Consider the following 14,588-nt stretch of genomic DNA (forward strand, 5'->3'; position numbering starts at 1 on the left):
TCTCTGCTTGTATTGTGCCTTAATGCTCCTATATTCAAGGATCGCACCCCAATGGAGCAATGTACAGAATATATTTGGACAATAGGAAAAGGAAGAGATGAGTTAAGTGTTGGGATTTTGACACAGACATTGTCTTTCTTCTGGAAAATGGATTCACTTTACAAAAATAAATCTTGGACTCTTGTAGAACTACCTGAAGGTAGAAAGGCTATAGGTTGCAAGTGTGTTTTTACAACCAAACATGATGAACAAGGAGATATCCAGAGATACAAAGCAATGTTGGTTGCTAAAGGCTATGCTCAAAAATATGCAAAGGATTATGAAGAGACATATGCACCCGTGGTTAAAAAAACACATCCATTAGATTGCTACTAACAAGTGCTACTTCAAGAAAATTAATGTGCATCATCTAGATGTAAAAACAGCATTCATGTATGGTGGTGTTAAGGAAGATATATACATGAAACAATCACCAGGTTAAGAAAAAAGAGGTCAAGCAACATTGGTGGGTAAACTAAAGAAAAGCATATTTGGACTGAAGCAACCAGCAATGGCTTGGAATGAGAAATTGAACAAATTGAATCCTTATAAAGGAAGGATTCAAACAAGGAAAAGCTGACCTCTGCTTATATACAAGGCTCAGAGATGGCAGGTGGACATATATACTTAAATATGTGGATGATTTGATTGTTTGTCATCAAGATAAAAAGATCTTGATAAGCTAGTGAAAATTTAAATAAAGAACTGGAGATTAAGGAATGGAGAAATCTATTACTTAGAAATCCAAATTGAAAGACAAAAGAATTGAATCTTTACTCTCAGTCAAAAACAAAAGATAGAGTTAGTAGAATGTCTTGGTCTAAAAGAGGCAAATAGGGAAACATCCCAATGGAAGTGGGTTTTCTAAGAGGAAAAGGGACAGTTTATCTAAAGTGTAATCTTGGTGCTAGTACATTGGATCAGGTGTGTTTTCCAGGGGCATACTATGTTCCAAGTTTGCAAAACTGTTTAATGAGTGTAAAAACAGCTACAAGGCATGGATGTAGAGTTCTTTTCAGAAGGGACCATTGCTTTATTTTCGAAGGAGGAAAGCTTCTAATGAGTCATGTTGAAAAACGATTAACTGTATGAGATAGATTGCAGAAGAGAGCAAGCTAATGTTGCAAGTGAGTGTGCACACAAAGATTGCATGAGTTATGGCACTGCAGATTTGGGCATCCAAGCAAGGAATGCATTTCAAAATTAGTAAAAGAACAAGTGACAAGAAACCTACATGTTAAACCATACAAATACGAAGACAAATGCATTGAATGTGTTAAAACAAAAGCCACAAGGGACATATATTCATTAACTACAAAAATGCAATCCAATGATCTTTTGGATTAGATTCACAGGGATAATTGTGGGCCGTTCCCAGTAAAGACACTAGGAAAGAATCTGTATTTCCTGACTTTCATAGATGATTTTTCTCACTATACTTACACTTACCTACTCAGAGAAAAATGAGGTGTTTCCGAAACTTAAAGAATATGTGGCTAGAATAAGCAAGAAGTTTGGAAGAAAACCTGAGACTTTGTGCACTGATAATGGTGGGGAATATACTGGGAAAGATATTGAGCAATAGTTTAAAAACAACAACAAGGAATTAAACATGAGAGAACAATATCTTATACCCCAGTGCCAATTGGAGTCGCACAGAGAAAGAACAGAACTTTGATTGAAATGTCTAGAAGTATGCTTCTTGACTTGGGTCTGGAGAATCTGGAATGACTGCAACTTATTTCCAGAACAGTCTTCCAACTAAATCTAAAGGACTAAGACCCTTTGAACTTTGGAATCAGACAAAACCTAACTAAAAGCATATTCTAGTACTTGGATGCAAAGCATATGCATCTATTCCTAAAGAATCAAGAAGATTGGATTGCAGAAGTGAAGAAGGAATATTCATAGTTTATGCACAGAATAGCATAAGCTACATAATAATTTATCCTATCACAGAGACTATTAAAAAATAGTGTTTCATATTTTGATGAGAGGCAACAGTCAAATGTCAATGTGATGTCTGTCTGTGACCTGGATTTTCCAGTTAGTGAAAAGGCTGAACAGAAACCATAGCTACAAAAAGAACAAGTAATCATAGACTATGAGGCTATTCAGACACGTGTGCAAAACCGTGCTACGGGAGTCCAGCCTGGTTTTGCACGCACGTGTGAACCGCTGAGATCATGCCCAATTCCGGGGGCACCATGGTGGCAAACTTGCTTGTGGAACATCCCCTCAAAGTGGGGTTAGGAGAGTGAGCGACCATTTTTCCAATCATGTCCCAATAATGTACCGTGCACGCGTGTGGTGCATTATTGGAGCTCCAGGGCACAGGATGGCACATCCCAGTTCCCCAACCCTCAAAGCTACTGGCAGGAGCCAGTGCTTGTCAGGGCAGGTGATCCTCCCACCCAAGGAGGAAGAGTTGTTCATTTGCAGGGAAGGTACGTCTAACCCGCCTTCCCCACAGCCCGCTCTGGAGCCCTTCTCACTGCTCTTGAGAAGAGGGTTTCTATATAATAGAGACTCAGTCAAGAAGGGGAGATTAAGACAGAATCAGATATCCAATCAAAGAGAGGAGATTGTGATGGAACAAGAAGTGAGACACTCAAGTAGAGTTAATAAAGGGATTCCACTTAAAAGATTGTCACTGGTAACCAGAGAGGAGAAAATGCCAGAACCTACAGATTGGCACACAATTGAAGGCATGCCAGATTCAGAGATAGATAAATTGCTGTAATCAGGAAAAGAGAAGATTGCATGAGATCATAAAACAAAACATGGGACTTGGAATTCAAGAACAAGACAATGAGAAGAGGAATGCTGGGTTTTTGCCATAGACATTGTCTTTGTTGTGGTTCAGGGCATGCTTCTCTGTGTGTCTATGTACTGGCTTGGGGGTGGAGTCATAGTTTGTTTGTCTGCTCCTTACTTGCTGACCGTGTTCAAACTGAGAGGTTCTCCCTCCCTCTGTATAAGAGACTGTTAGTCTGTTTGTTGTTTTCTTAGCCTATGTTTAGTTAGTAATAAATATCAAACTCTTCTTTCGCAGTTAAAGTTGCTTCTTGTTCTATTACTTATAGAGAATAAGTAATTACTCTGCAACATCAAGAACAGATAGTCCCATTCAAATTTACTGTGAATGGAACTCTCCATTTGAGCACCTTGGAAGAATATAGGGCAGCCACCATGCTCACAATAGGGTACTTCTTCCAGTGATGTGCTATTTGTGCAAACCAGCACTTCATGTTGGGATTGTACATCATGATGTTCTAGTGGCTGTGTGTATAGACCCCACGTGTGTGCATCAGTTCATACAGCTGAATGTATGAACTGATACCATACCATCTCTAACATGTCATGGGTCCACTGGTGACACCACATGTTTTCATGGCCCATTAGTGATGCCACATGTTCTTGCAGATGATTGCATGGGGGAGCACCACGGATATGAACTATTCAAAATATGAATGTGAAATATTCTCAACCCATGGTTTTACCTTGGCATGGAATCCCACCCCAGACTCATTTGAGATAGTTATATAGGTAGATAAAAGAACAAATATAAAGCTTAGATTGATTTCCCCTGCTGAAAATGAATTTCCCTTATTGTGTCCAAGGGGTTCTATAGAAGCTTTCAAAGTGCCTCAAGATAAAACCTATGAGTTGGGGTAGAGATTTATGGAATGTGTAATCTTAGTCCCCAGGCTCTGGTGCTCCAATTTGAATTTTGAAGGGATGGGGGATTTGTAACACTAAGTGCCTTGAGCTTACTACAAAAGAACATGAGAAGATCTTCTCAAACGATTCAAGGTAATAAGTAGATGGATGCAAATGACTTCAAACAGAATTTGTGATTCCTTTCACTGTAAGATGGGATTTCGTTCAAAAATTTTTGGTACAGGCCTAGTTGTAGCTGAATTTTGCTTAAAGCAAATTTCAAGGCTAAGCTGAATGAATTGCCAGTGTGAAACATGCACAGAAATTTGACTGAAGTAAGTAACATTTCAGTAAGATTACTGAATAGTTCCCAGGCTGCATGAAACGTGGGGATGTGCTGTAGATATTTAGAGACGCTATCAAATTTCACCTGCAACAAATATTAAGGGGGAGGGGGGAAATGGATGATCCATCTTAGAAAAGGCTATGTAGGATCCTGAAGGGAAGTTAAAATTATTTTGATAATTTTTGTGAAACTGTTTCATGGTGAGGTTTCCAGACATCTCTCTGTCATACTTAAAATATGTACATTCAAATCCATGTTTAACTGAGAGCTCTTAATTTTTCCTAGAATAAAGACTTGCATAAAGACCGTAGAAGTACATTCTTCCTACATTATCCAGCTAAAATTCACATGCTACATTATTTATTTAGCTATGGGCTTTAATAAACCTGATTTGGGAAATCAGGGAAAGAGGATGCCTATACTGCAATGCAGTCCCGGAGCATCGTATCTGCTTGGCCACATTAAGATGCCTGCACAAATAGGATAATGGCTAATTCTCATTGTTTAGACTAGGGATGTGCAAAAAATTTCGGGCACAGATCGATCTGTGCCCGAAATGAGCAATTTCAGGTGATTTGGGGCCGAACCGTATCACCCTCGATGTCCCCTGATATTTTTCGGGACTGAGCCGAATCACCCGAATTTCGGGGCTGAAAAATTCGGGTGATTCGGCTCATGACTGATTTTGGGGGATTTTTTTGAAGTTTTAGTGACTTTGGGGCAGTTTGGGGGCATAGAATGGGATATGGGCAAAAAGAGTGGGGTGGGTGGTAGTGCCCAATGGGTGCAGGCTACCACCCCAATTTCAGGGGGATTGGGCAAAGGGCTGATTTTGGGGGAATTTCTGAAGTTTTTGTGTCTTTGGGGCAGAAAGTGGGGCCTGGGGCAGAATAGTGGGGTGGGGTGGTAGTGCCTAATGGGTGGAGGCTACCACCCCAATTTCAGGGGGATTGGAGAAAGGGCTGATTTTTTTGGGAATTTTTGACGTTTTTGTGTCTTTGGGGCAGTTTGGGGGCAGAAAGTGTATCTGCCCCCAAAGGGTGGGATGGGGTGGTAGTGCCAAATGGGTGGAGGCTACCACCCCAATTTAAGGGGGATTGGAGAAAGGGCTGATTTTTTGGGAATTTTTGAAGTTTTTGTGTCTTTGGGGCAGAAAGTGGATCTGCCCCAAAAAAGTGGGGTGGGCTGGTAGATAGTGTCTAATGGGTGGAGGCTACCACCCATCCCCAATTTCAGAGTGATTGGGCAGAGGGCTGGATTTTGGTAAATTTCTGAGGTTTTTCTTCATAAGGTGCAGTGTGCTAGATTGATATTCATAGTAAATGAGAGTGTGAAAAAGTGAAAGTGGGGTCATGAGAGTTCTTTAATTGAAAAAAATCTCATCTGCTATCATTGAATGAGAATTCACACCTCAGAAAATAAGGGAATAACATCCCTTCAGAAAAACTTCTGAGGTGTGAATTCTCATTCAATGATAGCAGATGAGATTTTTTTCAATTAAAGAACTCTCATGACCCCACTTTCACTTTTTCAAACTCTCATTTACTATGAATATCAATCTAGCACACTGCACCTTATGAAGAAAAACCTCAGAAATTTACCAAAATCCAGCCCTCTGCCCAATCACTCTGAAATTGGGGATGGGTGGTAGCCTCCACCCATTAGACACTATCTACCAGCCCACCCCACTTTTTTGGGGCAGATCCACTTTCTGCCCCCAATCTGCCCCAAAGACACAAAAACTTCAAAAATTCCCAAAAAATCAGCCCTTTCTCCAATCCCCCTTAAATTGGGGTGGTAGCCTCCACCCATTTGGCACTACCACCCCACCCCACTATTCTGCCCCAGGCCCCACTTTCTGCCCCAATCTGCCCCAAAGACATGAAAACTTCAGGACTTCCCCAAAAATCAGCCCTTTGCCCAATCCCCCTGAAATTGGGGTGGTAGCCTGAACCCATTAGGCACTAACACCCCACCCCACTCTTTTTGCCCAGATCCCATTCTATGCCCCCAAACTGCCCCAAAGTCACTAAAATTTCAACAATTCCCCAAAAATCAGCCCTTTGCCCAATCCCCCTGAAATTGGGGTGGTAGCTTCCACCCATTGGGCACTACCACCCACCCCAAAATTTTGCCCCTGGGCCCTTTCCCCCCCAAATGATTCAGATTCGGATTAAATCCAAATCCGAACCGTATCAAGGGTGATTCGGGTGGCCCATATTCGGGCACAAAACAGAACAGGGGTGATTCGGTTCAGGTTCCGAACCGAATCACCGAAAATCTGAATTGCACACCCCTAGTTTAGACTTTAGCTAATCCTTCCTGATACTTATCCCCTATTAACATTTTTACTTCCCCCCCCCTTTTTTTCATTTTACTTGACTATAATCAACATAAATGCATTTCCTTATATATAAGAAACATTATGTAAGGTTCCTTGGGAAATCTTAACAATAAAACAGAATATTTACTCTTTATTAGGTATATTTAAAACAGCATACTTACTCTTTATTAGGTATATTCTGTTTTGCTGCAAAGGTTTCTAAAGTCTAAACAGCTATAAGGACTAGCCAGTATACTGTCTGTACAGGGATCTTAATGTGGTCAAACTGATAGCATGCACCAAGACTGCACTGCAAAATAGGCATCTTCTTTCCCTGATTTCCCAAACGTACATTCAAATCAGGTTTATTAAAGCCTATAGCTAAATAAAGAGTATCTTTACTCTTTATTACTCTTATTTACTCAGGGAGGAGAGCTGGTCTTGTGGTAGCAAGCATGAATTGTCCCCTTTGCTAAGCAGGGTCTGCCCTGGTTTGCATTTGAATTGGAGATAACAAGTGTGAGTGCTATAAAATATTCAGGGATGGGGCCACTCTGGGAAGAGCACCTGAATGCTTGCATACAGAAGCTTCCAAGTTCCTACCCTGGCATCTCCAACATAGGACAAGATTTTTTTAATTGAACCAACAAACTACCAAAGCATACAGTACATTGCCAAAGCACAATTATATACAAGTGGTTGTTTGTACATGATATATCTACAAAGATTTACACACAAGGATTTGGAAACCCACAAGGTTATGAAGTATATGCAGGTAGTACTGTAACTCGGGGGTGGGGGATTTCAAGGCACATCAGGTAATCGGGGGGGGGGGGTTACGTCTGACGTCCATTTCCACAATTTGTCCCATTGCTGTTTAGAAGAGATACTCTTGTCTTTTTGCACATAACCATACAAACTTTTCCAGAAGAGATTTACTGTCTCATCTGCATGAACCTCTTGGTTGCGTCTTCCCTCCCTATTCCTATGCAGGAGCATTGCATAAATGACATACAGGTTTACTATCCTGATTACGAGAAGGGGAACGTTCCAATTCCCTAGTATGAGGGCACCTGTTCCGTCCCGTTTCCTTGAAGGTTTCTTTCTGGGACCTCGAAAGGAGGTTCTATCGCTCAAACCCGAGGTTAGTTCTTCCCAAGTCTGTTTTTCCAAATCAGCTCATTCTAACAGCTTGCTTACTCCCTGCCACACTCTTTTGGCTACCACACACTCTTTTAAGAAATGTGAGTGGGTTTCCCTGAATGTTTTACCTAGCTTACTAGCTTTCTGTTTGCAAGTGATTTTAGAGCACTCTTGCTGGTCCTCTGCGAGCCATGGGTTAGCAGCATTAAGTGGTAGTACTTGATGGTATAAGCACCACCTTGTTTTGGAAAGGGACTTTTTTCTACTTAAAGAAAACATAGGGCTGAGAGAGACTGCTGCCTACAATCTGGCTTTTTACCCAGGCTGTTATATGAGTGTTGTTTTTGTTGCTGCTGCTCTGTATTTTATGGTCATATTGTGTATGTTTCTGAAACTTTTTAATTAGATTTGTATTTTATATTCCAATTTAAAAATTTTATTTTAAAAAATTCTTATATTGTTTTAAATGTTTTTTAAACAACCTTGGGATTGTTTTAATGAAAGGCGGTTCGTCTCCAGTTACCACCAGTACGTCTGGTGGCGATGTGGAACCGGGCCTTTTCTGTAGCTGCTCCTGGTCTATGGAATGCACTCCCGGAAGATATCCGCTGTTGACCTTTAAGAGAGCCCTAAAAACATATTTGTTTGGCCTGGCCTTCCAAGGCTTGCAAAGCGTTGTTGTTTATTTAAAAGTATTTTAATTGGTTTTAAATGATTTTAATTGTTTTTGAATTGTTCTTATATTGTTTTTAGCATTGTGTTATGAATTGTGTGTTTTTATGTCTTTTTAAAGTTGTTGTACACCACTCAGAGCCTCTGGATGGGGTGGTTTATAAATGTAATGAATGAATGAATGAATGAATGAATGAATAAATAAATAAATAATGTAAATTTAACAATGGATGGATAGATAGATAGATAGTATAAGAGATTTTTGCCACCTTAGAAATCCCTGCAACCAGGAATAATTGAGGGCTCCAAAAATCCTCACATTCATAGACGTGGGTCCTTTTTGATGGTACTGGCTGTCAAGAATCCCAAAACCTGAGAAGACACGAGAAAAAGTGAAGGATTATATTTAATCAAAACAGATTTATTTTCTTACCAATTTTCAGATGAATCACAGCATACAGCATGCAGCAAAATTACTTCTCTCACACAGAGCAATCACAAAACTAACAGCTTAGAGACATTGACAGAACAGCCAGACCCTTGCAGTCACAATATACTATACCCCAAGGGAACTTTGACTTGTTCCTCTTTTTGCTAGATGCTAGGTGCCGTCAAATTGATTGACCGGATCAACTTCCTCCTTTCCTCCTCCTGTGTGCTGTGCCTGAGCCACCCTCCCTGAGGGAGAGAGCCCCTCCTCCTATCCTCAAATTAGGGTTTTATGTACCCCTATCCCTTCGCCCCACACCAACAGTGATTGGATAAGGAAGGGGTCCTGACCATCCATGACCCTTTGGTAACCTGTTCCATTTGACATTTAATATCATTGGCTAGGGAAGGTCCGAAAGAGGAACCAGGTGTAGGTCGAGTGACCCCCTCCTTCAGATGGAACCTTTGGGAGGGAGCATTCTCAATATGAGTTACCGAAAAATGAGGAAGTGTGTCTGAACTGACAGGCCGATTCTCTCTAGATTTAGACAGAAGCCTTTTGTGGGGGTTGTTTTTGACAGCATGGAAAATTTGCTGAAACAGGGGAACTTGGCATTCACTCATGGGTTCATGCTAAGATCAAGGCCCAAACCGTGTCAAGCAACCAGACTCATGTCAAGCATTTACCTAATACAATATGGCTAACCTATCTATGCACATATGCAATATAAAATGATCTCAATTGGATCTTACAATAGATAGAGAGAGAGAGAGAGAGAGAGAGAGAGAGAGACCTTGGAGAAGCTCTTGACAATACTGAGCTAGATGGATCAATGGTCTGACTCAGTATAAGACAGCTTACTATCTTCCTAAGATACTAATAACCCTAAACACACAAAGATGTAATCTTCAAATTCTTATTCATTGCCCAATAGGACTATATACTTAAGTCTAATTTATATGTTATACTTTCATACATTGAATTCACCCACATATAGAAGTATCTGTATACTTGACAATGTGGTAATGGTCACCACACAGTACTTAGGAACATAGGAGCATAAGGAGCTGCCATTTACTGAGTCAGACCATTGGTCCATCTAGCTCGGTTTTGTTGACACTGACTGGGAGCGGCTTCTCCAAGATTGCAGGCAGGAATTTTGGACCTTGACATATATATTGGGAAGCCAGTCATTGCATCAATTTCCTGATACAGTACATGTATCAAGAAAATACATACTTTGCTATGGCCACTGCTTCATATACACACCAGTATATGTAGGGTGAATGTATGGAATACCTTGGATGGATGGATGGATGGATGGATGGATGGATGGATGGATGGATAATCTTAAAAAATTTCACTGGTATTAAAATTATTTTGTCATCCCTCACAACTTCTCGTATATAGCCCTAGTAGGAAAACAAACTTTAACTGACAGTCTTTCATAGCCTAGGAAAGTGCAAAACTGCCCTCATAAATTAAGTTGAATCTATTTGGGGTTTCTTTTCACTTTCTTGAATACTTTGCTGGGGTGCTCCCTCCACAGTAGCAGCTCCTTGTTAAAGAACCCAACGGCAGGGGCATAATGAGCTTGCCGGGGGACAAGGGGATGCAGCCAGAGGGTCTCCATCGTGCATGAAAAGCACGTGCATGCTCCAGCGCCCCAAGCCATGCCTCCTGCATCTGATGTCTGACATCAAACATTTGATGGCTGCCAATCAAATAGTGCTCCACTTGTGGGGCACATACACTTTTAAGCCCCCAACCCGGGAGAATATTGTTCCTGAGGCCGGCCACCCCACCTCCCTCCCAGTCAACTGCCCCATCACGCAGGTTCCCTCCCAGTCAGCCACCACCCATTTGCTCCAGCCCACTCCTCCCTCAGCTTCAGCCCATGCAGGAGGGAGGAGGCCAGACAGACATCGATCCTCTCCCCTCCATCCTCCTCCAGGGCAGGGGTTGCCTTGGTCTGTGCTGCTGGGTAGGAAGACAAGGAGGACAGGGTGGGGGCTGCCGTGGCTCCTTCACCCCAGCTGTGGCCCTCACACGGACCCCTGTGTGGCACCCAAGCAACCCCCACACACACACCCTCCAGCTGTCCCTGCTCAGCCACCTTCCTGAGCCTCTCTCCTTGGTGACTGCCCAGAAAAGCCTGCCAGCCTACCCAGGTGGCTGCCAGCTTACCCAGGCGGTTCACTTTCCACCGCCACCCTCTCAGCTGCCTGCCAGGCTCTGGCTCCACCTTGCACTGTCAACAGCTGAGCTGGGGCACAGAGAAGGGTAGCAGACCGAAAACAGAAGCAGTTGCTCGGCAGGTGGAAGCAGCTGATTAGTGGGCAGCCGAGCAGCAGGCTTCCTAGCTTTCAGCTTCCCTGGGCTGGACAAGTAGGGGAAGAAGAGGGCAACTTGTGAGCAAGGGAGGACTGGCCTTCAGGGCCCCTCAGACCCTGTGGGCCAGGGGACATTTGTCCCCCCTTGCCCAAGGGACACTACACCCTTGCCCAACTGGGCTCTGGAATCCATATACAGAAAGCAAAGGCACTCAGAAGCCCAACAAGAATGATGCAACGGCAGCAATTCCTGACACCCCACCCAAGCCTTTGGAGTCTCTGTGCCGGGCTCATTAAATCATGGTTCTCAACTATTCTTCCATGTTTCCCCGTCACCTAAGTAGATTGTCTTCACTCCTCTTCTGGCTTTGAAGCTGACTTTGCTCGCCCTCCATGGAAATGTCTGGATCTCCTGTTGTTGCAGCAGGCACCTTGTTTTCTCTGATTTTGCTACCCCTAGCAGGCAGCCTCACTGGTTCTTTAAGCATGGGTGATGGGATCTACAGACTCCAGGAGTTGTGGATACACCAGCTCACTCATGGGTCCACAGAGAGTAATCTCCAAATTGGCCTTTTATTCATTGAGGTTCTTTGCTCATTCAACAAGGCAGTTGGTGTAGTAAAATTTAGGGGAGAAACCTGCCCTGTAATATTTATACTCAGTGGTTTTGCTGACTATAGCAAGAAGCCAGCTGAAATTCTAAACTGCCTCCTCAAATTACCTTCTAATAAGAGTATTTAACATTTTGTGGAGGGAAACAAGTGGAGCTGAAGATTTTTTTGTCTTTCAGTTTAAGAGCTTGCTGCTAAAACAGTCCTTGACAATATTTTCATTTCATTATCATCTATCTGCTAATCGTAATCACTGAGTGTTCCTGAGAAAAATCAAGTTGCAAGCATATTCCTGAGATATGTTAATTGTATCGCATTGTTCTCAGAAGGAATAATTGGACAGGAAATGCATCAGAATTTGTCACCCTGAAACTGTTAAAAGAATGGTATCAAAACAGAAGTTAATAATAGCCAAGGCTCATTGAGTAAATGAGTGCTTAGAAAAACTACCTCCGCTAATTAAATTCCCTCATATTGAACAGGGAAGTGCAAAACCACCTCAAGAAATGTCTCTGGGCTTATAGACACACTTTTTGCTTCATTTGAAATTCCTCAGTAGTTTTACCTGCAGAGGAACCTATAAATTAATTTCAAATTTTGCTTTAGGTGAAATCTAATGACAACTTAGGGCTTTGTGCAGCTTCCCCTGGAGAAACTTCCCTACTCTTATCAAAACAGTTTGGGCCTTACTCATAATGTCTCCGATGTGTCATCTGAGAAGGAATCTCCAAATTCATTTTTAATATAACTGATGGAGAATTTTAATGGCAACTCTAATATTTAAGCTCATACATATTTATTTTAAGCAGAGGCCCCAAGCTGGGTCCAAGACTATGAGCACTGGACACCACTTGGCCTCATGATCTATCACATCCCTCTCTTTCTGCTCCAACAGCAAAAGGAAGAGTTTTCCCTCTTTCTGCCCTCCCCCAGGCAGTGGGAAATGCGTTCTTTGCTCCCCACACTGTTCAGCACTTTCGTCCACCTTCCCTCCACTCTCCAGCAAAGGGAACACTTTCTTTTCCTTCCTCCTCCTGTTCCTCCTCTCTTTTCTTCCCTGCTCCTACTGTTGCTGCCACCACCTCCTACTACTTCTTGACTTTTGAAAAAAAACAGAGACTGGGAAGCAGAAGGAAATGCAAATGGTAAATTAGATAGCTCTGGGCCGGCGCAACACAATAAGCAAGAACTGCACCACGGGGGGGTGGGGGGGTGGACCAGTGAATGCTGCTCCCACCCACCCCCACTGCATCGCCTCTATTTATTTATTTATTTATCTGTTCGTTTGTTTATTTAACTCATTTTTATATCACCCAAAATGCAAGTTCTCTGGGCAGTTTACTAGACAATAAAAACAACCAATAAAAAGATTAACACCTTTCAACTTTTTTTTTTTTTTTTAAAAATTACATTTCATATCACAAATGCATCTTGACTGCCTTTTTTAAAGTCGTAAGAGATGGGGAGGCTCTTTTTTCAGCAGGAAGTGTGTTCCAAAGCCTCAGGGCAGCAATGGAGTAGGCCCGTCCCTGAGTAGCCACCAAATGAGCCAGTGGCAACTGCAGATGAACCTCTCCAGATGATCTCAATGAACGGTGCAGTTCATAGCAAAGAAGATGTTCTCTTAAATACCCAGGGCCCAAGCTGTTTAGGGCTTTATAGGTTATAACCAAAACTTTGTACTTTGCCCTGAAACGGATCAGCAGCCAGTGTAGATCTTTTAAGATAGGAGTGATATGGTCTCTCTGAGGTGACCCAGAGACCAACCTGGCTGCCAAATTCTGGACTAACTGCAGTTTGCAGACTACGTACAAAGGCAGCCCCACATAGAGCACATTGCAGTAGTCAAGTCTGGAGGTGACCAGCAGATGTACTACGGTTCTGAGGTCATTTACCTCAAGAAATGGACGCAGCTGGCATATCAGCTGAAGCTGATAAAAGGCACTTCTGGCCACTGCCTCATCCTGGGACACCAAGGAGAGTTCTGTGTCCAGAAGCACCCTCAGACTGCATACCTGTTCCTTCTGGGGAAGTGTGACCCCATCCAGAACTGGCATATCAAAATAATCTCCCAAGTTCCAACACCACAAAATAAGTACCTCTGTTTTATCTGGATTCAGCCTCAGCCTGTTACCTCTTATCCAGCCCATCACCATCCACTGCCTCCAGGCAGGCATTTAGGGAGGTTATGCCTTCTCCTCCCTTTTCCCTGTTACCAGCTTCCTGCCGGCTGAAAAGCTGGAACTGAAAAGAGCCACACTAAGGAGGAGGGCTGTTCCACAGCAGCAGCAAGCACAAAGAATCCCCATCTCCATAGCAATTAGGAACTCTCTCCCTCTCCTTCTCTCTCTCCCTTGTGGCGTAGTGAAGGAGGAGGAGGTAAGGAGAAGAAATGGAGGAGGAGGTGGGAGTTGCTTTCACCAAATCAGGGGGTTGGTCAGCAAAGCAAATGTGAAGAAGTTGAGCTCCCTCCTCCTCCACTTTGAGGAGGCACCACCACTTGAAGACATCCCAAGTGAGAGAGGCAAGGTGAGCTTCCAACCCTTTCCCCTTCCAAAGCTCTGGTTCTTTCATATACTTTTAATAATTGTGGTAGTTCTGAAGGCGGGGGTGGCGGTGGCTATTGGGTAGGGTTTGAACTAGGGGGTTCCGTCTTCAAATTATTTAATATATTAAATAATTGGTAATTAATTATTTGTTAATTTAATTAACAAATTTAATTTAATTCCAGTTTCATATCATAACTTACTTACTTCAATTCCAAAAGCCAGTTTGGGCCTTAGTGTTCCTTTTGTGGTGTTCTTGTCTCTCACTTTTCTCTTAGGAATCCTGCTCCTATTGTTTTGAAAGTGCTACCTTGAGGGAGAATCATTAAGCTTTTAATTGGTTTGCCTATCTCCAAGAGGAAGATTGTAACCTCTAGCTAGCTTTCCCTCTTTCCATCACCAGATATAAAATTTGCAAATCATTCCCTATAAACAAACCAGTCAGCTAAAGGAAAGAGTTAGGTGAGGAGATGGACTCTGGA

The 14,588-nt window shown here is 42.5% G+C and overlaps 2 long non-coding RNA genes across 3 annotated transcripts in view; one reads left to right on the plus strand and one right to left on the minus strand.

Moving 5' to 3' along the window:
* LOC128325769 (uncharacterized) overlaps positions 1 to 14,588 on the plus strand; it is a 58,296-nt gene that overhangs the window by 11,678 nt on the left and 32,030 nt on the right. The window contains exon 1 of one of the 2 annotated variants that reach the window (XR_008307621.1): positions 7,327 to 7,515. The exons of the other annotated variant lie outside the window; for it this stretch is intronic. This is a non-coding gene — a long non-coding RNA (uncharacterized LOC128325769). Of the gene's footprint in view, positions 1 to 7,326; positions 7,516 to 14,588 lie in introns of those variants that run through there. 2 annotated transcript variants of the gene reach the window in all.
* The window catches only part of LOC128325768 (uncharacterized), a 41,254-nt gene that overhangs the window by 5,955 nt on the left and 20,711 nt on the right, over positions 1 to 14,588 (minus strand). The window contains exon 3 of the long non-coding RNA XR_008307619.1: positions 8,456 to 8,558. This is a non-coding gene — a long non-coding RNA (uncharacterized LOC128325768). The remainder of the gene's footprint in view (positions 1 to 8,455; positions 8,559 to 14,588) is intronic.

The sequence above is a fragment of the Hemicordylus capensis genome, chromosome 5 (assembly GCF_027244095.1).
Source record: "Hemicordylus capensis ecotype Gifberg chromosome 5, rHemCap1.1.pri, whole genome shotgun sequence".
NCBI lineage: Eukaryota > Metazoa > Chordata > Lepidosauria > Squamata > Cordylidae > Hemicordylus > Hemicordylus capensis.